General features: G+C 43.9%; 1 pseudogene; it reads right to left on the minus strand.

Annotated features, from left to right (window-relative positions):
- Positions 1 to 1,932: 1,932 nt before the first annotated feature.
- Positions 1,933 to 26,404, minus strand: part of LOC135542054 (membrane-associated guanylate kinase, WW and PDZ domain-containing protein 3-like) — a 157,414-nt pseudogene continuing 132,942 nt past the window's right edge.

The following is a 26,404-nucleotide window of genomic DNA, read 5'->3' on the forward strand; positions in this document are numbered from 1 at the left end:
CATTAAGTACTGCAGTGCATCTTCTTCTCATGGACTGCACCAGATTTGCCAGTCCTTGCTATGAGATGTTACCCACACTCTTCCACCAAGGCACCTGCAAGTTCACTTCTGGATACTTTGACCAAATTGACAGAACCCAACTCCTTATTCACCCAGCCTGATACCACAAACGGGTTGGCCAAAATGCATGGATACGCACGCCCAGTGGGCCAGAGTCATCTTGGGCATTTTCCTGATCATTGGGGTGATGCTCGGAAGTGCAGAATCTTCCTCTTCACTTCTGACAGGTTCAATTTCTGAGAGCTGACTATCCGTCGACTTCTCAGGGTTTTCAGGAGTGTATAACATGTAAGAATTTCTCCTGTGCTTGACTCAAAGGAGAAAGTACTCAGCTTGTATTTTGCAGATGTTGTTTTGGGTTTGAAACTCGCGCCCTTTCTTCTGCCTCGCGTCATATCCCCGTCCTCCATCTTCCTTCTGCTCCGACGATGAGTCTTGTTATTGTTTCAACTGTGAATTGCCACTTTAAACCTAGAATCCTTAAGCCTAGGGCTCTATTCAATCTATAAATCTGAAGCGTTACAGATTCTGTTGTTTAAATTCCACGATCATTTCCGATTGAGCCGTCATAAACTGTAATTGCATTGGAGCTGTCAAATCGGTGAGGAGCTCCTCTTGATCATTGTCACAAAGCCACATCCGTCCCACTTGTGTTAGAAGTTCATAACGAGAACGTGTAGGCTATATATAAATAATGACTCAAATTTTTATCGGCCTAATCAAGATGTAGATTACGTCACATTCAAGTGTTCAAACTTGTGAACAAGGCTGCATTTAACTTTTCTTAATGCGACTACGTGCAGCCTACACCGCCAAAAGAACCACGGTGTGGATGTCGGTTAATTGAAGCAATAACAAAGTGGTCATATTAAATGGGGTTTTGGTAAAAAGCTGAGGGAGGGCCCGGAGAAATGTAATCACTCTAAAATTCATCGGCACAGTTATGAATTTAATATTATATATCAACATTATAGTTGTAACCATGTTTTGAGGCTATACAGTGTTTGTTTACATTTACAATGTTTACAAACATTGTAGTAAAACAGCTTATATTTTGGGTTCTGAGCGGAATACTACAAAGCAGGATCAAGGAGTTAGTCAGCTAACTTTCCTAAATATTAGGATAAAACCTTTTATTTTTAAGAAAGATAAGCTTGTAATGGGCACGGTCTAATTTACTCAAAAACCAAAAACACATAACTAAGTTTAGCTTTCTTAATGAACCAGAAAATCAATCGTTTTTTCTGTTTTTATATTGTAGTTATCTGGCTAACTCATAGATCCTGCTTTGTAGTATACTCCTTTGATGGGGTTCAACAGTTGAACTAAGCTCACGAGGCTTTTATAAGTTATATTCTTCAAGAATCAATTGGCATAAATTGTTAAATTATGTCAAAATGTATGTAGCAATTAAGAATTCTAGCTTTAATGTGATATGATTATATATTATATAGACAAATAATCCTGATACTCCATTCTCCTTTAATGTATGAGTCTCTGTGAGGCCGGATAGTCATGAAAATCCGACTCCTGAAGCATGCAGCTAGCCCTTTCAGACTGAACTCTGGTGATGAACTGGACACAGTCCTTGCGTGAGCTTCCTTTGAGCTCTCTCCGCGGCACAAGGCAGGTAAGCAGCCTAGCTCTTCTCCAGTCCCAGCATCAAGGCTGTCGGCTGCCATGACAACTGGAGCTCTGCCACCATGGTAACAGCAGCCTGTGAAACCTCCTTTGAAATATGATGGAGCAGTATGCTGAATCGTAGGATGTACAGTTTTAGTCAGAGGTGATAAATTACATTAAAAAGTCACAATTCTAGAGCCAAAGAGAACTGGAATATTTACTATGGCTGGACCAGTCCATTACAATACATGTTTTCAGTAAAACTTTATTTTTTCAGTGCATAAACAGAACACCATGTCAAGGTCATTTTCTTTTAAACTACTTAGAATCTTATTTTTCTTACATAAAAAAATAATGGAGCAATTTATATATCTCTATTTTCTTCCCGAAAAGCACTCAGCGAATATTTATAAAGGTGCTGTACAATATATAAACATTTACAACTACCGTACCCACATAATGTAGAAAGACAACAAGGATTCATTTTACTATTAAAGCAATGCAAGGCCACAATATGATACAGAGACAAGACATGAGACTGGGTATAAATGAATATGAGGGGGCATACAACGGTGCAGAATACGTAAGTACAACGAGTCATTAATGAACTATTTCTGGGTTGTAACATGTACTTGCTACTAGCAGCTTCAAGAAACACTGGAGGTTGAGCGTGCTCATTCATTCAACCAACAATCTATTGCACAGAAAACTCCACTGGTTGGCTCATAATGTACACAGTATGTCCTATCAGTGGCCTGGACCTTCAGAGTCTGTGCTTACTATATAGAAAACTCCACTCTATCATCACACACTGGACCAAATTCAGAGCACTGTTGATATCCGGTCAATCCTGGCTCTGTGAAATCTTTACTTTATCACACGTCATCATTTGCTACTTTGGTGCATTCCCTGAGCTCAGTTATAAACATGTCTTGATCCAAACCGCTTTAGCGCCTGGACGGACAACTTTTGACAACTTATGTCCACTCCGTTGTCCGACAATGTTTGACCCCCATACAAAAACAATATACTCAATCAGTTTTGGACAGACATTACATTTCTGTCTGAATGCAGCCATACCTAGTCTACTTTAGTGTTTAACACAATCACAAGCCAAAATAAATTGCAGAAAAACAATTTGAAATTATGATATTGGCCATCAACAGTAAAACGTAGTTATTTATCAAAATCGGTGTTATTGGCACTGTATTAAAATGGCAACAATGTTAGGCATCCCAAATGGTTATTTTCAAAGGAATCAAGATTCTCAGAAAATAAACTAAATTGGTCATATTGTAATCCTACAAGTAAAGGTGTAGTGCAATGGAATTCATATATAACACATTTGGAGCAATGGCAATTTCAGACACATATGGCAATCTGCACGTAGTAGCTACTGTACTGTATATATTTCATGAACGATGAAGACCCATGGCAACTGCTATCAGTAAAATGCATTAGAAAGGATGGTGCAAGATGATTCAGGATGAACCTTTGTACACTATATCAAAACATGGAATGGCTCAGTATGGCTACATACAGTGTGTGTGTGTATATATATATATATATATATAAGGTATATATATATATATATATATATATATATAATTACAATAAGTTACACATAGATTACCATAAACAATATCATACACATGATGAACAATATCTCAAACCACAAGTTTTTGGTCTTTTGTAATGATATATTTTGTATTCAGGAATCATGTCTTAGAACAGTCTAGAATCCTTGGTAAAGCTAATGCTTTCTGAATAAAGTATGAAATCTCTACATGGTGTTCAGGTCAGAACGGTATTTGCACATCAGGAGGAAGGATCATCCTCAGTGGAGTGGAAAAGGCGTGCAATAAAACAAACATATGGACTGCATGCAGTTGAGCAAATCCCCTGGAAAAAGAGTGCCATGTCAAATGACCAGTCCCAAGGCCCTTGCTGTAGATATCAAACATGAAAATACAACTCTTACTGACAGCCACCCTTTGAGTGGGTTAGAGACCTTACACCTTGGATGCATATGGGATACTAATTGCATTGTGACGGGTGAGGCATGGTTAGTATTCATTCAACAAGACGTCCCAGAATTGGCACACGATCACATTTTTGAAGTGTCACTGACTGGCAGGGCCCTGAACATGCCAAGCATACAGCCCAGATCAAAGATGTCTGAAGCAGCACACAAGGCAGGAAGAGAGGAAGTGAGCTGACAGCGTTGGCGATACATGCCATTCACAATGTCAAAGGCGAATAGAGGTTAAAAAATACCTCTTAAGGGACACAGCTGGACATGACACATGGCCAATAATGTTGTGATTCCTCGTCCATCCCTCTCATCTGAGAAAAAAAACTGACCAACAATATACAGCATGTTGAGGTACAGCTCAAGTCTGTGTGATTATGGGTCAACACAGTGTTATCCATACTATATCAGCAAGTGAGGTCACGCAGCACCTCAGCCTGGGAGAGGATTCTGGCTGAGCTGGGCACTTTCCAGGGTCCAGGGCTAATTTGACCCTTTTGGCTCTGAGCATCCTCCTGAACGTCATTTGAGGAGGCCCCTGTATCTTTTCTGATCCTCTCCTCTATTGGGGATAACACAGAGTATTTTCTACTGCTTTCCTCTATTGTATAGGCTCCAGAATCTGTTATAGTCTTTTCCTCTTTTGAGGAAACCCCTGTGTCTTTTTTCCTTTTCTCCTCTTTGTGTTTTTCCCTTTCCCCGTCTCTCAGAATATCTCTCCTTGCCCCTGTCTCCTTGCCCTCCTGAGGAGTTGGCCTGTGATGTCCTGCCTCTGCCCCAACCCTCCTTCGAATACTGGCCTGCTCATGGGCAGCCTTGGTAGTTCCCCCTCCCCCCTCTCTCTCCTGTATGCTTTTCCTGCCCTTTGAATCCCCCCTTTTGTAGTTTTTGTTTTTCTCAAAGGACTCCTTGCTGAAAAGGTCCTTTGATGTGCTCTGCTGTACCTGCTGTTTCTTTATGTGTGGCTGGTTCAAGACTTTGTGTCCTTCTCGAGGGAACTTTCTGGGGCTGGGTGACCGACTTCCTTTCTGAGGGTAAGCCTTCCTGCCCTTGCTTGTCACTGCTTCCTGGGTCTTCTTCTCAGACTTTTTGGGGCTCTGTGAGCGCTCTTTGAACGTTTCACCTGTTTTTTTGGGGCTGCTGGACTCCTTGGAGCCTTTAGACCTGGTATGACCTGGTTTGACCTTATAGAGTTTGATCTGCTCAGGGGTGATGGGAGAGAGCCTGTCTGCCTGCCTGTCTGCCCGCTCCCCATTCCACTTCACTGAGCCAGTGCCCCTGCTGGTCTGGGGGTGGGGTGTTCGGGGAGACAGGAAGTTCCAGTCAGGGGTCTCACTGATGAAAGGGTAGGAACCTGAGACGGAGCTGCAGGTGGAGAACGGAGAAGAGAGGAGTGACGTTTCGGAGACAAGCGCCTCTCTAGGAAAACGTGTGGGTGAAGTGATGGTTGGATCCAACTTACCTAGAAGTAAAATATGTTGTTACACAGATGTAATATATATATAGAGAGGCTCACAGATCATTATGATAGTAACAAGTAACGTACAAGAGCAGAATTCTGATTTTCTAGACGAGACATGAAAGGAGTAAGCAAGAAGAAAATGAGAATGGAATTACCAAAGTAAAAGAGGACAGGCCAGTAAAAGCAATGAAGTGGTTAGTGGTGGTGCTCGTTTGAGTAGTAGCACATAGTAGAGGGGACGTTATCACCTGCAGCAGGGGGAAGAGAGGAAGTGCCAAGAGTAAGCAGTTATACAGTAGACAGCAGAGGACTCCATTCCTGAAACAAGCATCCCCAATACAGGCACTCAATTTGGGTAACATTCTACATTAACAGAGCATTTTGCTTTTTTACAACCAAATCTCAATATTTTTTTAAAAAGTAAATGGAATGTTATAGGAGGGTCCAATTTCTTTTCATGTGATTTCACTTGATTTTTTAAAACTTGTGATTCACTTCTTCATCCTGGTTGTACAGTACGGGGACTTCGAAAAAAAACACGAACAAAGGCTAAAAAACACTTAAATATGTCCTTTCAGAAATTAAAAAGATTTCAGTAGAGTGATGCAGGTCTTTAGAACATGAATTTGTGTCATTCCGAACTTTATCTGGATCGTTATATTCCATTTCGTGGCAACTCGAGCTACTTCTCTGTCCATTCTAGCAGCAGGCTACATGGAGAATGGAACAGCTAGATAGGGGAAACAGCTCGAGTCGCACAAAATGGAATTTAAAGTTCAGGATAAAGTTCGGAATGACACAATTTCATGTGTACAACATCTAAAGACCTACTATTTCTTATTGTTGCAAGTAAGAATTTCTTTGGACGATGTATGCCATGCGGATCCCGTACATACGACTAATAAACCTTCAAACTTGAAAAATAAAAATGTCTTTGTAAAAAAGTTATCATTTAATGGTCCAATGCAACGTTTTAAAAAGAAAAAATATCTCAATATGAAATCATTTCTGGGTAACAATGAAGTACCTTACCGTGATTTTTAAAAATGAAAATGGTCAAAAAAGAACAAAAATAGCTTCTTGGCCATTTCTCAATAAATAATTTTGCTAGGACTGTCTGGGAGTGGTCTGAGTGGGGAGGGGGAAACTGAAAACTGGGTAATGTCACAAGGCAGGCTAAAACTCCATCCCACCAAAACAGGCTGAAATTTCAGCCCTTACACTTATCCATTTCACAGTATTATTCCAACCTCAGAGTGTGGAAATATGTATAAAATGCAGAAAATCCAATTTTTTACTGCACTGGGCCTTTATGATAGGGCTAATTTAGATTTCCGCCTAAATATACCCAAAGTTAATTATTGTTCAATAACTGGTCATGTTGCATAGTTTTAGAAAAGTTTAGAACTCACCTTTCTGTAAAACAATTGCTGAGATGTACTCACTTTTTGTCACGCCTTGGTCTTAGTATTTTGTGTTTTAGTTTATTAGTTAGTCAGACCAGGGTGTGACATGGGGTTATTATGTATTGTATTTCCGTATTGGGGTTTGTAGTGTTTGGGATTGTAGTTGATTAGGGGTGTGTGTGTGTGTTTATTAGGTTGGCTGCCTGAGGCGGTTCTCAATCAGAGTCAGGTGCTTCTCGTTGTCGCTGATTGGGAACCGTATTTAGGTAGCCTGATTTCGCTTTGCATTTCGTGGGTGATTGTTCCTGTCTCTGTGTAGTTAGCACCAGTCAGGCTGTATTAGGTTTCGTTCTGTTTGTTGTTTTTTGTATTTATTAGTTATTCATGTTAGTTCGTTCATTTTTGTCTTCACTAAATAAACATGAGTAACTTACACGCTGCATTTCGGTCCGACTCTCCTTTAACAACAAAAGAACACCGTTACACTTTTGAGGACATAAGCTCAAATACATAGTACAAATATTATAAAAATTTGAAAAATACTTAGATTTTTTCCTATTCAACAAAAGTGGGGCAAAAGGGCCTGAAATGACTGAAATGCTTTCTAAATATAGTACAAATTGAATTATAAATGACTATAAGATTTCACATTTCTTATAACAGTAAAATAAATATGATCATACTTAGTGTGTCACGTTCTGACCTTTATTTCCTTTGTTTTGTATTTATTTAGTATGGTCAGGGCGTGAGTTGGGTGGGCAGTCTATGTTTGATTTTCTATGATTTGGGATTTCTATGTTTCGGCCAAGTATGGTTCTCAATCAGAGGCAGGTGTCATTAGTTGTCTCTGATTGAGAATCATACTTAGCCTCTTGGAACTCTAGGGGCGCAATTTCATTTTTGGATGAAAAACGTTCCCGTTTTAAACAAGATATTTTGTCACAAAAAGATGCTCGACTATGCATATAATTGCTACTGTTCGAAAGAAAACACTCTGACGTGTCCAGAAATACAAAGATCTTCTCTGTGCGTGCCCTTTAACGTGAGCTTCAGGCAAAACCAAGATGAGATGGCATCCAGGAAATGACAAGGATTTTGAGGCTCTGTTTGTCATGATCTCCTTATATGGCTGTGAACGCAAGAGGAATGAGTCTGCCCTTTCTGTCGTTTCCCCAAGGTGTCTGCAGCATTGTGACGTATTTGTAGGCAGATCATTGGAAGATTGACCATAAGAGACCACATTTACCACGTGTCCGCCCGGTGTCCTGCGCCGAAATTGGTGCGCAAAAGTCACCTGCCAGTATTTTTCCAAACAATACAGAGAGTAAAGCAAGCTTCCACGAACTGCATGTCAATGAAGAGATATGTGAAAAAACACCTTGAGGACTGATTCCAAACAACGTTTGCCATGTTTCGGTCGATATTATGTAGTTAATCCGGAAAAAGTTTTACGTTGTAGGTGACTGCATTTTCGGTTCGTTTCAGTAGCCAGGCGCAATGTAGAAAACGGAACGATTTCTCCTACACACAGACGCTTTCAGGAAACACTGCGCATTTGGTGTGTAACTGAGAGTCTCCTCATTGAAAACATCAGAAGCTCTTCAAAGGTAAATGATTTTATTTATTTGGTTATCTGGTTTTTGTGAAAATGTTGCGTGCTACATGTTATTCAAAATGCATTGCTAGCTTTGCATACTCTTACACAAATTAGTCAATTTCTATGGTTCAAAAGCATATTTTGAAAATCTGAGATGACAGTGTTGTTAAGAAAAGGCTAAGCTTGAGAGCAGATGCATTATTTTCATTTTATTTGCGATTTTCAGAAATCGTTAACGTTACATTATGCTAATGAGCTTCAGGCTATAACTGTATACAGGGTTTTTTTCATAGCCAAACGTGAACAAAACGGAGCGATTTGTCCTACACAAATAATATTTTTTGAAAAACTGCACATTTGCTATGTAACTGAGAGTCTCCTCATTGAAAACATCCGAAGCTCTTCAAAGTTAATGATTTTATTTATTTGGTTATCTGGCTTTTGTGAAAATGTTGCGTGCTACATGCTACACAAAATGCTATGCTAGCTTTGCATACTCTTACACAAAATAGTCAATTTCTATGGTTCAAAAGCATATTTTGAAAATCTGAGATGACAGTGTTGTTAAGAAAAGGCTAAGCTTGAGAGCAAACGCATTATTTTAATTTTATTTGCGATTTTCAGAAATCGTTAACGTTGCGTTATGCTAATGAGCCTGAGGCTTTAGTCACGATCCCGGATCCGGGATGGGGAGTTTCAAGAGGTTAAGTAGCCTGGGTAGCACTGTTTGTTTGTGGGTGATTTAAAAAAAAGTATATATATATATGTTGATGGCTTGTTTCAGCGCAGCTCGCATTAGCTTCACGGTTGTTATTTTGTTTACTGGTTTTTGTATAGTGTTTCTGTGTTCAGCTCTTTCTTTAATTAAAACATTCAATATGAGGACATATTACGCCGCATTTTGGTCCTCCGATCCTTCTCGCCCCTCCTCTTCTATGAAATGTTTCAGATGAAGAGGAGGACGACCGTGACATAGTGACAGCACAATATTGGCACAATTTCATTTAACTGTCGAAAGATAAGTTTCTCCTACACGTCCACTGAGTGGCGCAGAGACACCATTACAATGTGTGCAGACTCGTTACAACTTCAACTTTAAGCAACTTTAAGTGTTTAGTCTGTCTATGTCAAAGAGAAAGTGGTATTGTTTTAATTCTATGAAATGTTTTAGTATTTTTTCCATGTTGAGAGCTCTGCATATCACAGTGATGATGAAACCACAATTGCTGGATCTGCTAGACTGTCACCATTCATATGCTCCCAGATTGGGCTCACTTGCTCAGAGGAAGTGTAAATCGATTATTTGTCTGGATATGCCAGAAAATGTGACACGTCAGTCCCTATGCAAATGTGGGGTGTGAAACCTGACACTTCAAGTCAGCTCCGTTGAGAGAGTGGAAGAGAGCAGACAGATGGGGCTTTCTGGCACCAAAAGGCATGGGACCCTACTTTGTTTGTTCACAGAGCTCTTTGTACACCAAAATATCAGTCTGAACCAGTCCAGTACCGCTCTAAGTATGTCCCCCATATGGGGGACTTAACATCTAAGAGGTTACATGAATTAACATCAATTAACAAAGTAGTTAACAGGGATAGCTAAATCCTTAAGTAATGTGTGTACAAAGCATTGCTGCATCAGCTCATGTTAATTAGCACACCCTTGTTAAATGCTACCAACATAACATGCATCAACAAACATGTTCAAACATTCTACATCTCATACCACAAAAAAGTTATATCTTATCTTGTAGATCTAGACTTCTGTGTACTTACTGTTGTCTTGTACCAGACCCTGCCCTGGCCTTAACAGGAGCTGCACTTTGCTGCCCCCAGCCTGGATCAGCTCGATGGCGCGGGTATGGGTGATGCCCTGAGTCGGCTCTCCATTGATCTCCACTATCTGATCTCCCACCTGCACATACATTTACATTTTAGTCATTTAGCAGACGCTCTTATCCAGTGCGACTTACAGGAGCATTCGGGTTATCGAGCATATCGATATATTTTTCACCTAGCCGGCTCGGGGATTACAACCAGCGACCTTTCGGATACTTACTGACCCAACACTCCTAACTTTTTGGTGACAGGGGGGCAGTATTAAATTAAATTATGAACTTTATCGAACAAATCAAACATTTATTGTGGAACTGGGATTCCTGGCAGTGCATTATGATGAAGATCATCAAAGGTAAGTGAATATTTATAATGCTATTTTTTGACTAATGTTAACTACACTATGTCAGATATATTTTTGGATGCTTTGTTGTCTGAATGCTCTACTCAGATTATTGCATGGTTTGCAATTAAGTTTAAAAAAAATATCTGACACATCAGTTGCATTAAGGACATAGTATATCTCTAATCCCATGTATAACACTTGTATTTTCATCAACATTTATGATGAGTATTTCTGTAAATTGAGGTGGCTCTCTGCAAAATCACCGGATGTTTTGGAACTACTGAACATAACACGCCAATGTAAAATTAGATTTTGTAATATAAATATGCACTTTATCGAACAAAACATACATGTATTGTGTAACATGAAGTCCTATGAGTGTCATCTGATGAAGATCATCAAAGGTTAGTGATTCATTTGATCTCTATTTGTGCTTTTTGTGACTCCTCTCTTTGGCTAGAGATTCCAAGATGGCGTAGCAGTGAAGACGTGTTTTGTTAGTGTTTCGTCTACTTCTGTATTTTTCATATTTTTTGTATATATATTTCAACTTTATTTTCAATCTCTTTTTGATTTTTAATTCGATTATACCTTCCGGTAACCTGCCTCACCCAATGTGATACAGTATCGCTACAGTATCGCTATTTTAGAACACATTCAAGAACCTCCAGAAGCTAACCAGCTAATTAGCTACAAGCTATTTAGTCATTGTTAGCCACTGCTAGAGGCTTTTACCTTCTGCACAGATACCAGCCCTGTTCTTAGCCTGGATAATACTCGCCAGTCTACCAGTATCGGACTGTCTCTCCACAACAATGCCGGATTCCTGCCATAATCCCTGGACCACTACTTGTGATCTTCACAGCTAGCTTGGAGCTAGCTAGCTCACAGCTAGCTTGCACTCACCGTGGCATCCAGTACCGAACCTATCCCTGAGGCCCACCTCCCGGCCTACTCAGCTGTTCACCCGAACCCCACTCATACATGACTAGAGCCCAATACTCCACCGGATCCTTGCTGTAAACTCTGGACCTTAGCACCGGTTCACTGCTGCTACCCATTGGCTATAGTGACTAACGCCACTGCCACGAAGCTAACACCAGTTAGCCGTGAGCCAGGCGCATCTCCCGGCTAGCAAACTAAATTCTACAATACCTCTTTCGCCATCTGGCTTGGATTCTCTGTCGTACGGCTCCCCACCGCACCACCACGACTGGTAAGCCGACGAATACTCCATCCGCTGTGCCTTCAACCGGCCTCCGTCGGAGGGCTACTAACTTTAAACGCTGTGTCGCTCGAGTGCTAGCGTAGCGGCAGCTTCCCTGTTCCATCTACTGCTGCCCTCTGGACACTATGATCACTTGGCTACATAGCTGATGCCTGCTGGACTGTCCATTAATCATGGTACTCTATTTTGTTTATTTATTTTTAATTTGTCGGCCCCAGCCGCGAACTCAGGCTCTGTGTGTAGTTAATCCGTGTTTTCGTTTACAATGGAGCCCCTAGTTCCACTCTTCATACCTCTGATACCTCCTTTGTACCACCACCCACACATGCAGTGACCTCACCCATTACAACCAGCATGTCCAGAGATACAACCTCTCTTATCATCACCCAGTGCCTGGCCTTACCTCCGCTGTACCCGCACCCCACCATACCCCTGTCTGCGCATTATACCCTAAATATATTCTACCATGCCCAGAAATCTGCTTCTTTTATTCTTTGTCCCCAACGCTCAAGGCGACCACTTTCGATAGCCTTTAGCCGCACCCTCATACTACGCCTCCTTTGTTCCGCGGGTGATGTGGAGGTAAACCCAGGCCCTGCATGTCCCCAGGCACCCTCATTTGTTGACTTCTGTGATCGAAAAAGCTTTGGTTTCATGCATGTCAACATTAAAAGCCTCCTCCTAAGTTTGTTTTACTCACTGCTTTAGCACACTCTGCCAACCCTGATGTCCTTGCCGTGTCTGAATCCTGGCTAAGGAAGGCCACCAAAAATTCTGAGATTTCCATACCCAACTATAACATTTTCCGTCAAGATAGAACTGCCAAAGGGGGAGGAGTTGCAGTCTACTGCAGAGATAGCCTGCAAAGTAATGTCATACTTTCCAGGTCGATACCCAAACATTTCGAACTACTAATTTTAAAAATTACTCTCTCCAGAAATAATTCTCTCACTGTTGCCGCCTGCTACCAACCCCCCTCAGCTCCCAGCTGTGCCCTGGACACCATTTGTGAATTTCGCCCCCCATCTAGCTTCAGAGTTTTTTCTGTTAGGTGAACCTAAACTGGGATATGCTTCACACCCCGGCAGTCCTACAATCTAAGCTAGATGCCATTAATCTCACACAAATCATCAAGGAACCCACCAGGTATAACCCTAAATCTGTAAACAAGGGCACCCTCATAGACGTCATCCTGACCAACTGGCCCTCCAAATACACCTCGGCTGTCTTCAATCAGGATCTCAGCGATCACTGCCTCATTGCCTGTATCCACTACGGGTCCGCAGTCAAACGACCACCCCTCATCACTGTCAAACGCTCCCTAAAACACTTCTGTGAGCAGGCCTTTCTAATCGACCTGGGCCGGGTATCCTGGAAGGATATTGACCTCATCCCGTCAGTTGAGGATGCCTGGTCATTCTTTAAAAGTAACTTCCTCACCATCGTAGATAAGCATGCTCCGTTCAAAAAATGCAGAACTAAGAACAGATATATCCCTTGGTTCACTCCAGACCTGACTGCCCTCGACCAGCACAAAAACATCCTGTGGCGAACTGCAATTGCATCGAATAGTCCCCGCGATATGCAACTGGAAGTCAGGAACCAATAAACGTCAGGAAAGCAAAGGCCATCTTTTTCAAGCAGAAATTTGCATCCTGTAGCTCTAACTCCAGAAAGTTCTGGGACACTGTAAAGTCCATGGAGAACAAGAGTACCTCCTCCCAGCTGCCCACTGCACTGAGGCTAGGTAACAAGGCCACCACTGATAAATCCATGATAATCGAAAACTTCAACAAGCATTTCTCAACGGCTGGCCATGCCTTCCTGCTGGCTACTCCAACCTCGGCCAACAGCTCCGCACCCCCCCTCCGGCAGCTACTCGCCCAAGCCTCCCCAGCTTCGCCTTTACCCAAATCCAGATAGCAGATGTTCTGAAAGAACTGCAAAACCTGGACCCATACAAATCAGCTGGTCTTGACAATCTGGACCCTCTATTTCTGAAACTATCCGCCGCCATTGTCGCAACCCCTATTACCAGCCTGTTCAACCTCTCTTTCATATCGTCTGAGATCCCCAAGGATTGGAAAGCTGCCGCAGTCATCCCCCTCTTCAAAGGGGGAGACACCCTGGACCCAAACTGTTACAGACCTATATTCATCCTGCCCTGCCTATCTAAAGCCAAGTCAACAAACAGATCACTGACCATCTCGAATCCCACCGTACCTTCTCCGCTGTGCAATCTGGTTTCCGAGCCGGTCACAGGTGCACCTCAGCCAGACTCAAGGTACTAAACGATATCATAACCGCCATCGATAAAAGACAGTACTGTGCAGCCGTCGACCTGGCCAAGGCTTTCGACTCTGTCAATCACCATATTCTTATCGGCAGACTCAGCAGCCTCGGTTTTTCTAATGCCTGCCTTGCCTGGTTCACCAAATACCTTGCAGACAGAGTTCAGTGTGTCAAATCGGAGGGCATGTTGTCCGGTCCTCTGGCAGTCTCTATGGGGCTGCCACAGGGTTCAATTCTCGGGCCGACTCTTTTCTCTGTATATATCAATGATGTTGCTCTTGCTGTGGGCGATTCCCTGATCCACCTCTACGCAGACGACACCATTCTGTATACCATTCTGTACCATTCTGTATACTTCTGGCCTTTACTTGGACACTATGCTATCTAACCTCCAAACGAGCTTCAATGCCAAACAACACTCCTTCTGTGGCCTCCAGCTGCTCTTAAACGCTAGTAAAACCAAATGCATGCTTTTCAACCATTCGCTGCCTGCACCCGCACGCCCGACTAGCATCACCACCCTAGATGGTTCCGACCTAGAATATGTGGACATCTATAAGTACCTAGGTGTCTGGCTAGACTGTAAACTCTCCTTCCAGACTCATATCAAACATCTCCAATCTAAAATCAAATCTAGAGTCGGCTTTCTATTCCGCAACAAACCGTCCTTCACTCACGCCACCAAACTTACCCTACTAAAACGGACTATCCTACCGCTCCTCGACTTTGGCGATGTCATCTACAAAATAGCTGCCAGTACTCTACTCAGCAAATTGGATGCAGTTTATCACAGTGCCATCCGTTTTATTACTAAAGCACCTTATACCACCCACCACTGCGACCTGTATGCTCTAGTCGGCTGGCCCTCGCTACATATTCATCGCCAGACCCACTGGCTCCAGGTCATCTACAAGTCCATGCTAGGTAAAGCTCTGCCTTATCTCAGTTCACTGGTCATGATGGCAACACCCACCTGTAGCACACGCTCCAGCAGGTGTATCTCACTGATCATCCCTAAAGCCAACACCTCATTTGGCCGCCTTTCCTTCCAGTTCTCTGCTGCCTGTGACTGGAACGAATTGCAAAAATCGCTGAAGTTGGAGACTTTTTTATCTCCCTCACCAACTTTAAACATCTGCTATCTGAGCAGCTAACCGATCGCTGCAGCGGTACATAGTCATCGGTAAATAGCCCACCCAATTTACCTACCTCACCCCCATACTGTTTTTATTTATTTACTTTTCTGCTCTTTTGCACACCAGTATCTCTACCTGCACATGACCATCTGATCATTTATCACTCCAGTGTTAATCTGCTAAATCTGCTAACCTCCTCATGCCTTTTGCACACAATGTATATAGACTCTTTTTTTCTCTACTGTGTTATTGACTTGTTTATTGTTTACACCATGTGCAACTCTGTGTTGTTGTCTGTTCACACTGCTATGCTTTATTTTGGCCAGGTCGCAGTTGTAAATGAGAACTTGTTCTCAACTAGCCTACCTGGTTAAATAAAGGTGAAATAAAATGGCTGGAAAAATGGCTGTGTTGTTCTGTGACTTGGTGGTGACCTATCATAATCGTTTGTGGTGCTTTCGCTGTAAAGCCTTTTTGAAATTAGACACTGTGGCTGGATTAATGATAATATTATCTTTAAAATGGTGTGAAATACTTGTATGCGTGAGGAATTTTAATTATGAGATTTTTGTTGTTTCGAATTTGGCGCCCTGCACTTTCACTGGCTGTTGGCGGGGTGGGACGCTACCGTCCCACATATCCCAGAGAGGTTAACCGCTAGGCTACCTGCCGCCCGACATACATACACAAACATTACATTTCGATAAACATACACAAACATCACACATTTAGATGATCAAATCCCCAAAGGCAACAAGCCATGTTATTAGACATTTTATTATTCAAGACATGACATGATATTGAATAACGTAAACAGTAACGTGTGTGGATATTTCATAAGGCACCGGGGGTCAGACTTACGTGGATTCTCCCGTCCAGCAGAGCAGGCCCCTCCTCAGCCAGTCTCAGGATGTACAGGCCCATGTTGTACTCAGTCCCTCCCCTCAGACTGAAGCCAAAACCCCGGGACCCCCGGTCCAGCTCCACCGTGATGCAGCCCTAAATGGCGCATGCGTACAAACACACATACACATACACATAACCACACACACACACAGACACACATACATAGACAGAGACACACACACAAATACACACACATCGAACTTAAGCTGTAATGATGTTTTTTCTGAGTCGTGTCAATTTAATTCATGTAAAATCCCTAAACACTCTACACAAACAATGACAGAAATAATGAAATGAGCCTTGCCTGTTTGGGGCCTGTAACACACATTGTTCCCTGTTCGCTCAGAGGCAGAGTTTTGTAGTCAGCCCAGGTGACTCCCTCCCTTTTCTCCTCCAGATCTAGGTTATAACTAGAACAGACAACAGCATTCAGTCACACTACTATATGTATATCTTCAATAATGCACAGCAGTTTCTCTGCTGGGGGGCACAGAGAACAAAGCAATCAATCAATCATTCAGACTTAAGTCTCTGGGTTGTTCTGCTAAATGCTGAAGCAGGGTTTTATTCCATGTTTTGGTGTACTAATGAGTAAGATCAGGGCCGTACCGCTCTTCCTGCATGGCTGACCTCTGACCCATAGCTCTGTGCTGAAGGGCAGGGCTCTGCTTGGCTGAGCTGGCTCCAGAGGGAGGACCCTTGTATTCTAGAACGCACAAATACAAGTCAAACCATTATGAAGACACAAACACAAACCAACCATCCTAAACAGTAGTAGGTATATGACTGGGAATACCAGGGAGACCAACATAGTCCCATCTCATGGGTGATACTACTGGTGACGCTTACCATCCTCCGGGACCACGGTGAGGGTGACAGCATTGCCAGCATCCTTGATTAGCTGAACAATGTCATTGTGAGACAGCCCCACGATGGACCGCCCGTTGACCGCTGAGATGCGGTCGCCCACGTTCAGCAGGCCACAGCGGTCAGTGGGGCTGCCTTCGATGATGCGTCCAATCTTATGAGGAATCACTGCAAAGAGAGAGAGATGTCTGATAACACACCCATCCCACCCGATGGATTCAGTCAGAAATATACAATAGGTCTCTTTTTTCCTTTAAACTCTGTTCCCATACTTTGGGTGATATGATGCTATATTATTTGTAATGGCTTGGTCTGGCTTGAACAGTAGGAGACTGGTGTGTTTGGTTGTGTCTGGGATAAGCAGTGGGGTGCTAGGCATCAAATCCATTCTCACCTCCAAGCGGGGGCTTGCTCTTAGAGGTGAGGATGACGAAGCCGAAGCCCTCGCTGTCCTTGCGGTGGAGGGTGATGTCGAAGGACTCGTGGTCCAGCACGCTGGGCATCTGGATACGAGGGAGTCTGGGGGAGCCGTTCACCAACACTGGAGCCATGTGGAGCCCTGCCTCATCCTCAGTCATATCTGAAAAACACATGGAGAGTATAGACTGAAGAGTAGTATCAAATGTGTGTGTGTGTTTTAGTGACCAAGGCGTAGAGGGTCCAGGCAGTCAGTGAGTGCTCACCTCTGTAGATTACTTTCCTACGCACAGTCAACATGACCTGACCGTTACGGGCAGCGTTGGTCATCAGGTCCAGAACCTGCTTGTGGGAACGGCCCTTGACCATGATTCCATCGATTCCTATGAGCTCATCACCAGCCCTCAGACGCCCATCCTTCTCAGCTGCACCCAGGGGCACGATGGCACCAATATACACCTATCAAAGAGAGAGTCATACTCTGAGTCAGAAACACTCAACAAACATTGTCTATAGTGTTAAAAAAGTACAAAGATTATTTAACAGGAGGAAGTTCATACTTCGGTACTCACTGGCTGCTCTGGACCTTCTCCTCCCAGAACACGGAAGCCAAAGCCAGTCTCCTGGTCCCTCTTGATGAACACATCCAAGTCCTTGGTGTGAGGCTCTGTGGACAGTTCACAGGGGTTAGATAGGGTATCAGAGAGGTGAACACCATTCAATCATCCAGTCAGCAGGGTGAACTCACAGGCTTATCTTATAGCTCACATTGATACTGGATCCACACATGTAGGGTGACCATTAATAGATGGTCATGAACATACAAATGAAACACTGGCATCCATTTACTACTACAGAACTATGGATGGAATATAACTGAGCATAAGGTTACTAGACCTCCTCTACAACCAGACTCTGTCGGTGGATGTGCACTCACGCTTGCTCTCCAGCAGGGCCTTGGACTTGAGGTACATCTCTGTGGCGTCCCGTTTGGGTGAGTCGTTGCGCAGTGTTGAGGTGTTGGCATGGTATGGGAGGGCCTGGGAGACAGAGTCTGTAACACAGTCCAGAGTCTCTGTGCTAGCTGTCATCTCCTGCCTCTGATGGGGTCACAGAGCCACAGACACCGCCACAGCACAGTTAGATCACATTAAAGACCACACAGTCTATATATACTTCATTACCCAGACACATAGCACAGGATGTAATGGTGATTGAATATTAAAGGAGTGAAAGATCATTCCACTGCTGGCTCCCACATTGCCTTCACATTACCCCCGTTAGCTTCATGGTAAACTAATGGCCAATGGGATTTGAATGCAATTTAACATCCACAGGCGTTTGAAGATTTCCCTATGGCACTGACAGGCTTATTCTGTGGAAAAGGCCAGCTTCATCTAAAGCTGTCATAAGAATATATAATCTTATCTAAAAAGGCTTCTATGCTTCATTACCATTACAATCCACAGACAAAAGGCTGAGAAAATGAATGCTGAATGGAAGTAATTAAGACCGTTTTCAAAGCAAACAAAAGGAGGCCGCCTGAAACATAATCAATATTCAAATTTATACTGGTAGTTATCATTTAATGTGATGCAATGGGGCTTGCTGGTTAGCTAAAGGACAAAAGGCTTTAATATGAAAATGAGGGATAAGTGCCAAGGTATACAATAGTAAAACACAGAGTATTATAGAACATTGTCTGCTTTTACTCACAGGTTTCAGGCTCTTCACAGGAGATGTCTGACCTGTGAGAAACACGAGCATGAGTCATGAGAATGTTTAGAAAACCTTGCACAAATGAGACATCAGCCAGTAGATGGCACTGCCTCCCTAACAGAGAACGAGAAGGGTGAAGGAATAACTGTGTTTAAATAGTCTCGACTCAGCAGGTATAAAACAGTGCTGTTGCATACTCCATCAAAGAGCATGACATCACTGTGTTATTAAAGACAAATATGAGACATGTTCATGTGAGAGAGAGGGGACCTAAACGAAGGAGGACTAGTATAGCATAGAGAGTTAGCAAGAGAGAGAGAGAGAAAGTCATGCATGAAATGCAATGACCAATAATGCTTTCTACTGTCAACTGTACAGTACACCCACACGTTTCATCTCTCACGCTCAGATTGTACCCACACTTAATGTGGCTCCAGCATTAAATGGATCTACCAGCATGCACTTCTCTGGAAGCCTACAGAGGAAGACTGTTTGTCTGCTAAGCGTAAAAGGGTTCATGGACCCTGGTGTAACCGGGAGATCCAGCTCCATTGCGAGAATCAAGGACATGACATATATTAAATAAGATGATAAGATGAATGCAGTATGGCTCTCTCTCTCTCTCTCTCTCTCTCTCTCTCTCTCTCTCTCCCTCTCTCTCTCTCTCTCTCTCTCTCTCTCTCTCTCTCTCTCTCTCTCTCTCTCAGGCCTTTGCCTCTCACCCAAGGGCCTATCTCTAATGAGGGTTAAATCTGACATTAGCTCCACCGCTGGACTGCCTGAATAAGGCGGAGGCTGCTCCAACTGCAGGGTCATGCACTGTGTGTGTGGGGTGGGGGGGACAGGGTTGAGGGGGTGGAGGGTGGGAGTGTAAGTGTAGAGAGGAAGAGAGAAGAAGGGAGGAGGACTGTGAGGGGGAGACCCCTGGGGCCCCTGGGTGCCATACAGCGATTAGCTCTGGCTCTTTAAGGACCACGGATATAGAAGCATGCAGAAATCCTCTGCGCCTCTGATGATGATCAAAGACATTCCGGTTCATTGACTTGTGTACGATTTTCCCAGGATGGCGGGAGATAGATGTGGGAGACTTTTGAAGGGTGCTTTCCCCTCCCTCACTCCCCAGGAGCAGAGCAGACAGAGCAGAGCCCCTTGCTTATGTAACTTCCCTTCCTAGGCCTGCAACAGACTGCAGTATGAACGCCTGACAGAGAGAGAGTTTCGCAGTTCAATATACAGGATTCAGGATACAGGATATACTGCGATACAGTATATCCTGTACAGGGAGATATGTGCATAAATAGAGGTGTTTAGAGGGATGTGAAAGGTACAATATACAGTATATATAAAAGTATGTGGACTTTTGTATATGAAAGGGGTTTTCATGGCCGAGCAGCAGCACTCAAGCCTAAGATCCCCATGCACAATGCCAAGCGTCGGCTGGAGTTGTGTAAAGCTCGCCGTCATTGGATCTGGAGCAGTGGAAACTTGTTCTCTGGAGTGATGAATCACGCTTCACCATCTGGCAGTCCAACGGAAGGATCTGCGTTCGGCGGATGCCATGAGAACTCTACCTGCCCCAATGCATAGTGCCAACTGTAACGTTTGGTGGAGGAGGAATAATGGTCTGGGGCTGTTTTTCATGGTTTGGGCTAGACCCCTTAGTTCCAGTGAAGGGAAATCTTAATGCTAGAGCATACAATGACATTTTAGACGATTCGGGGATGGCCATTTCCTTTTTCAGCATGACAATGCCCACTGTGCACAAAATCAGTGCCCAACCTCACTAATGCTCTAGTGGCTGAATGGAAACAAGTCCCTGCAGCAATGTTCTAACATCTAGTGGAAAGCCTTCCCAGAAGAGTGGAGGCTGTTATAGCAGCAAAGGTGGACCAGTTCCATATTAATGCCCATGATTTTGAAATGAAATGTTCAACGAGCAGGGGTCCACATACTTTTGGTCATATGTAGTGTACATGTGAAGGTTGGGTTGGTTTGCATAGGGGGTCTCTACAATTGTCATTACTATGCGATCGTATAAGCCAAAGAAGCAACAGTCCCTCGTGTTCACCTACAGCAGACACAGTGACATCACCAAGATTCCATAACATAGTGTGTGTGGGTGTGTGAGTGAGTGGTAGTTGATCCACTCTCTCACCTCCTGTCAGTATCAGCACATTGACCTCCCTCCCCAGGGATACTGTTGAGGTCACATTGACAGTGATATCACTGTATCACACTAATGCCATGGCAAAAGTAATGTCACAGCAGTACAGTCACAGTGTTAGTGTTATGTAACACAAGGCAGCGTGAACAAGACTCACCTCCTCTGAGCACCAGCACGTTGACCTCGCTCCCCACCTGCAGGTCTTTGAGGATGTCCACCACCTGGGCGTGGCTTAGTGTCTGGACATTCTGACGGTTGATCTCCTTGATCACGTCTCCCTTCAGCAGGCCGCGGCACCACTGGGCGTCCAGGATCATCTTCACCTTCTGGCCCAGGGGGCAGTCTGCGATGGCAAACCCAAACCCGCCTGGGCCCTTCACCAGGTGCACACTCACAAGTTCGGGCTGCAACAGGCCTGTTCCCCCCTGCTCAGGACGCCTCCCGTTGGGCAGGGCAGCCACCACGGGCCGACCGCTGGCGTCGGTCGTGACGTAGTGCAGCTCCTGGGAGGAGCCGTGCAGCACGTCACCCTTCACCAGCAGGGGCTGGCCGTTGATGAGGGGCACGGCCGTCACCACCTCGCCCCCTTGCAGGGGCTGAGAAGGTGGGGGAGGTGGGTCCTCACTGTCTGGCTCCACGTCTGGGGCAGCGGGTAGCCGCGGCACAGCACCATGTCAACATACTGACTCACTGGGATGGACTGGAACATCTGCACCACTTCAGGGTGGGTCTTCCCCAGCACACATGTCCCGTTAATCTCCACGATCACATCGCCTGGCGGGGGAGACCAGAGAGGGAGGAGAGGAGAAAGAGGAAACTAGCCTTAGTAAACAGTAAACATATACAGACTTACCCATGGGAGATGTAATGGTTGTTATGGCAATACAGTTGCTTGTTAGCGAGGTGACTCTCTTGTTTGTAACGGACTGAATTATTTTTCAGATGGATCATCACTATCAGAAAGTCCTCTATTCGACTTGACTGTCAAACAGGTGCCACCCCCTCTTCTCCACGTTCCTTCGTCCTCCCATCTCTCCCCCATCCCTTTCATCTCATGTCCTACTTACCTCCCTTCTTCCTGCCACCTCCCTCCCTCCCTCCTCTGCTCCCTCTCTCCATTGTTCTAACAGGCCTCAACTTGCAGTGCTTCCAGGCAGATCATTAGGAGAGAGACGCATATGTTTCCTTTACATCTCACCCTGACGGCCAGCTCAGAGAACAGCAACCGTCGTCAAACAGGAAAGGAATGTTGGTCTCTCAGCTCACACAAGCAAAGCTGCTGAGGATGCAGAGCCCCAGATAGTCTCAAAACTAAAGGAAGATCAGAGTGTGCAACAGAGATACAGGGCTACACACAGAATCCACCATAACCTGTCCTGCTACAGAATGATCCCCTTGAAAATGAAACTGACAGAATTCTTGCTCTTTCTTTCTATTGCATCTCTTAGGGAAGTGTTAGGGTAAGTGCAGTCCCTCTATAGGGACCAACATGCCTTTCATTAGGTTCACTAGCTGTCTTTTGAGCTGGTGAAAGTGTGTGGCTCTCCACAGCTCAGTGCAGCAGTGTATTACTCACCGGAGGCAATCTTTTTATCGTTGGCGGCAGGGCCGTCGCTGAGGACATTCTTCACCTGCAGGAACTCATCATGGCGGTCGCCCCCGATGATGGTGAAGCCAAAGCCCTGGGAGCTCTTCCTCAGAGCAGTGTGGAACATCTCTCCCTGCAGCTGGGATGGGTCTGGGGTGAAGCCTGATGCAACCTGCTCACCTGGAACGTGAATGTGTACGAGTGGGAGAGTTAGAGCAAGTTGCATAGCTAAATAAGGTGTGACAAACAACAACATCGTAACAAAGTAACAACCTCAAGACGTTTCAAACGTTAACAAAAATAGCAACTCTCTCAAGTTAGGTACAATAGTATTCACTACAGTATAGCTAAAAAGCTCTTCGAACATCCTGAAATGCATTTTTGTCAGCAATTAACCACACTGCAACAAGAACTACCTGCTAGGTCAACACAGCAAGCTGCCCTAAACAATAGTCCCATTGACTAAAACACTGCCCTAAAACATTAACAGACTAAATATTTAATGACAGCTTTAGTAGCTTAGTAATTTGATGTGAATTGTGGAATTCATGAACATGCTGTTGATTCAAACAGTGACATAACACCTCCGAAATTGTTCAGTTAGGCATGAGGCCCTTTCTCATGTTCTCCCAAAAGAGCCAGTGAGACAGAAAAAGAGGTTGGTCAGGGGAGTCTTGTATAACTTTAGTAAGGAACAACATGAGGTCATTGGCAGCATAAATATCCCCTCGTACGACCGTGGACACACAGTCCAGTAAATAACAGGCTGTCAGGGTCATACAGCATTAAATGGGCCAGCTGAGCTTTTACCTCGCTGGCTTTACTGTCCTATCAGCACTTTATAGCAGAAGCATACCATCTTTTCTCCCCGCTTCACTGTTCCAGGTACATTCCAGTCCTATATGATAGAGCAAAACAGCCCTGTGGTGACTGTATGGTACTGTATGGCCCATAGTGCAGCCCAGAGCTGAGGGAGATTCAATACAATGTGGATGGAATCTAGCTGCCCTGTTCAATGGATCAAGATCATCTTATTTACATAATCACATGATGAACTCATGGGGATCTTGCTTTTCAAACTGTGACAGTGATAACCAATTTGTCATTTAACATGCGTGCGTGTTTGTGTGTGTGCATGCGTGCGTGTGTATTAGACTCCAGAGATCTCTATGTGATGAAATGCTGACAGCATTTGAAAGCCAGAACAGAGGAACCCAAATCATTCTCAACAGCCATGATGTGTATAATGTTTGGTACAATTCACCACAGACATCAGTCAACATGACCACAGACAGTCTTGTTCATGTGAATGAAAATGAAGCTGCTGGTAGAGGTTAAAAGGGTGGAGATAAATAATAGCTATATAAGGCTGTCAGTGTCAGTCTAGTTGAAATGCAGAGGGATTACTAGGGCTCTAGGCAGGCTGGAGTGGGGAGCCTTGTCAAAACACTGCTTAAAGAGCATCTCATAGGCCTTCAGTTCAAATAAACCAGCAACTAGGGCAGTGCCGATCATGGAGTTTTGTATGACCATAATTGGCCAGCCAAATGGCAGCGTTTCCGTAATAAATGTTCAAATAGCATTTTTTTGTGTGCAAATTTTCTCATCTCTTCCGCTCCTGACTGCATGTGTGTGTCTATCTGTGTTGTTGCTTCCTAGACAACAGAAGACTAGTTTGCTTGTTTCAGCAAGGAGAAAAAAATAGGAAAAAAGTTTCATCACGTTATTAGGAGTCCCATGTTACAGCCAAAACGGACTCAACTGCACATATGTGCCCGGTCGTCACGTTTTCAGTCAGCGGTTCGTTCCACACACACACACACACACACACACACACACACACACACACACACACACACACACACACACACACACACACACACACACACACACACACACACACACACACACACACACACACACACACACACACACACACACACACACTTTATTGCAAACTCTAAACCCCAAAATACAGTGATAGACCAAGGTCAGTAGGTAGAGAAGGTGTAGTACTGCACTGTGGGAATCTGTAGTCCCACATGTTGTTGAAGATGACTGTTGGTAAGGGACCTTTAGGAATTTCTAAAAGGTCAATCCAAGTTGAGGTCTGATGGTCTCTGCTCAGATCCTTGGTAAACACTGCAGACAGGCCTCGATGTTGCATTACTTTCTCTAGGAATCTCTGAGCTTGGAAAACTCTCGGTAGCCTGAGGTGCAACTGCCATTGTTTTGGTTACATCATAGTAACCTTCTGACAACCCACAACATGGTCAAATCACAGGGAAGATGGCTGTCTCAGTCCCTCCCCACCTGGCTAGTAATAGCAAGTTAACTAGTTGAGAGATGTCTTGTTATGCTTGGCACTTATTAAGATGTGCTGTTCCAACAGCTGTCACAGCCGCTCCCCTTCCCCCCTCCTCTCAACCAACCCATTTGTGAACTCCTCAGCAGCAGAACATGAATGTCAAGCTGTACTCCCTGCGCTGTCATGTATTATACATCCATTGTAATGAAAGCATATTTAATTCATATTGTTTATTATGGCAGAAGAGTGGCTTGTCTTACATGCCAACTCTGGCATGAGTATAGAGAACTTGCCTTCCATTGGACATAGAGTAGATCATACATGGCTACTTTTGAACGGCTATTCATGAATGATAACATTTGACATGATAACTCTCCTACAACCATGAGCGAGGTCATGGCTGCTACATTTTCCACCACTGCAAACCAATTCAACATGTAGGAGGTCAATATGCAATCATGGAAGCTCATTGTTAAGTTTAGATATAAAACAGCCTTAAGAAAGCTGTCCAAAGCTGAAGAAGGAGTGAGGTGAAGACAAAGTGAGGTGACTAATGTTTACCTGGGGGGGGTGGTGCCCCCTGCTGGATAGTGGCAGTAGTCTCCTGGCTCAGCTTCCTCTTAGCCTCCAGGACTGGGTTCTCAAACTGGGTTCTCTGGTTGATGTGACTGAAACAGAAACAATCTATTATGTGATTAAAATTGTAGACGCAAATTTACTGACACAGAGACATACAAGATCCCTTGGACCATCTGTGTGGAATTCTGCAGACCACCTGTGTGTGATTCATGATGAAAGCACTGTTATGAATGGTTATAGCATGTCTTAGAATGCACTGGGGTGATATAAGGCACTATACATTAATTCTCAATCCATTAACAATAGGTGTTTTTTACATAGCTTTCCCAATATTTCTTCTTTGAGCTGTTGATAGCAAATCTATACAGATGCAAGGGGGTTAGTGTCCTCTTCATGTCTATGCCTAATGTTTGGACTGTTCAAATCAATCAAATCACATTGTATTGGTCACATACACATATTTAGCAGATGTTATTGCAGGTGTAGCGAAATGCTTGTGTTCCTAGCTCCAATCGTGCAGTAATATCTAACAATTCACAACAATACACACATCTAGAAGTTAAAGAATGGAATTAAGAAATATATAACTATTAGGATGAGCAATGTCGGAGTGGAATACAGTATATACATATGACATGAGTAAAACAGTATGTAGACATTATAAAGTGACTGGTGTTCCATTATTAAAGTGACCTGTGATTCCATGTTAGTTGAATAAAACTGGAGATGAACTCCTGACTACTTTTTCTTGTCTTTAACAATGTAAACAGTCTGTCCCTCTGGCATAACAAAGCCATTGTTTTCCACAGAGTTCATTTTGAACTGGAACACCGCCGGGAAA

This window comes from Oncorhynchus masou, chromosome 6 (assembly GCF_036934945.1).
Source record: "Oncorhynchus masou masou isolate Uvic2021 chromosome 6, UVic_Omas_1.1, whole genome shotgun sequence".
Lineage (NCBI taxonomy): Eukaryota > Metazoa > Chordata > Actinopteri > Salmoniformes > Salmonidae > Oncorhynchus > Oncorhynchus masou.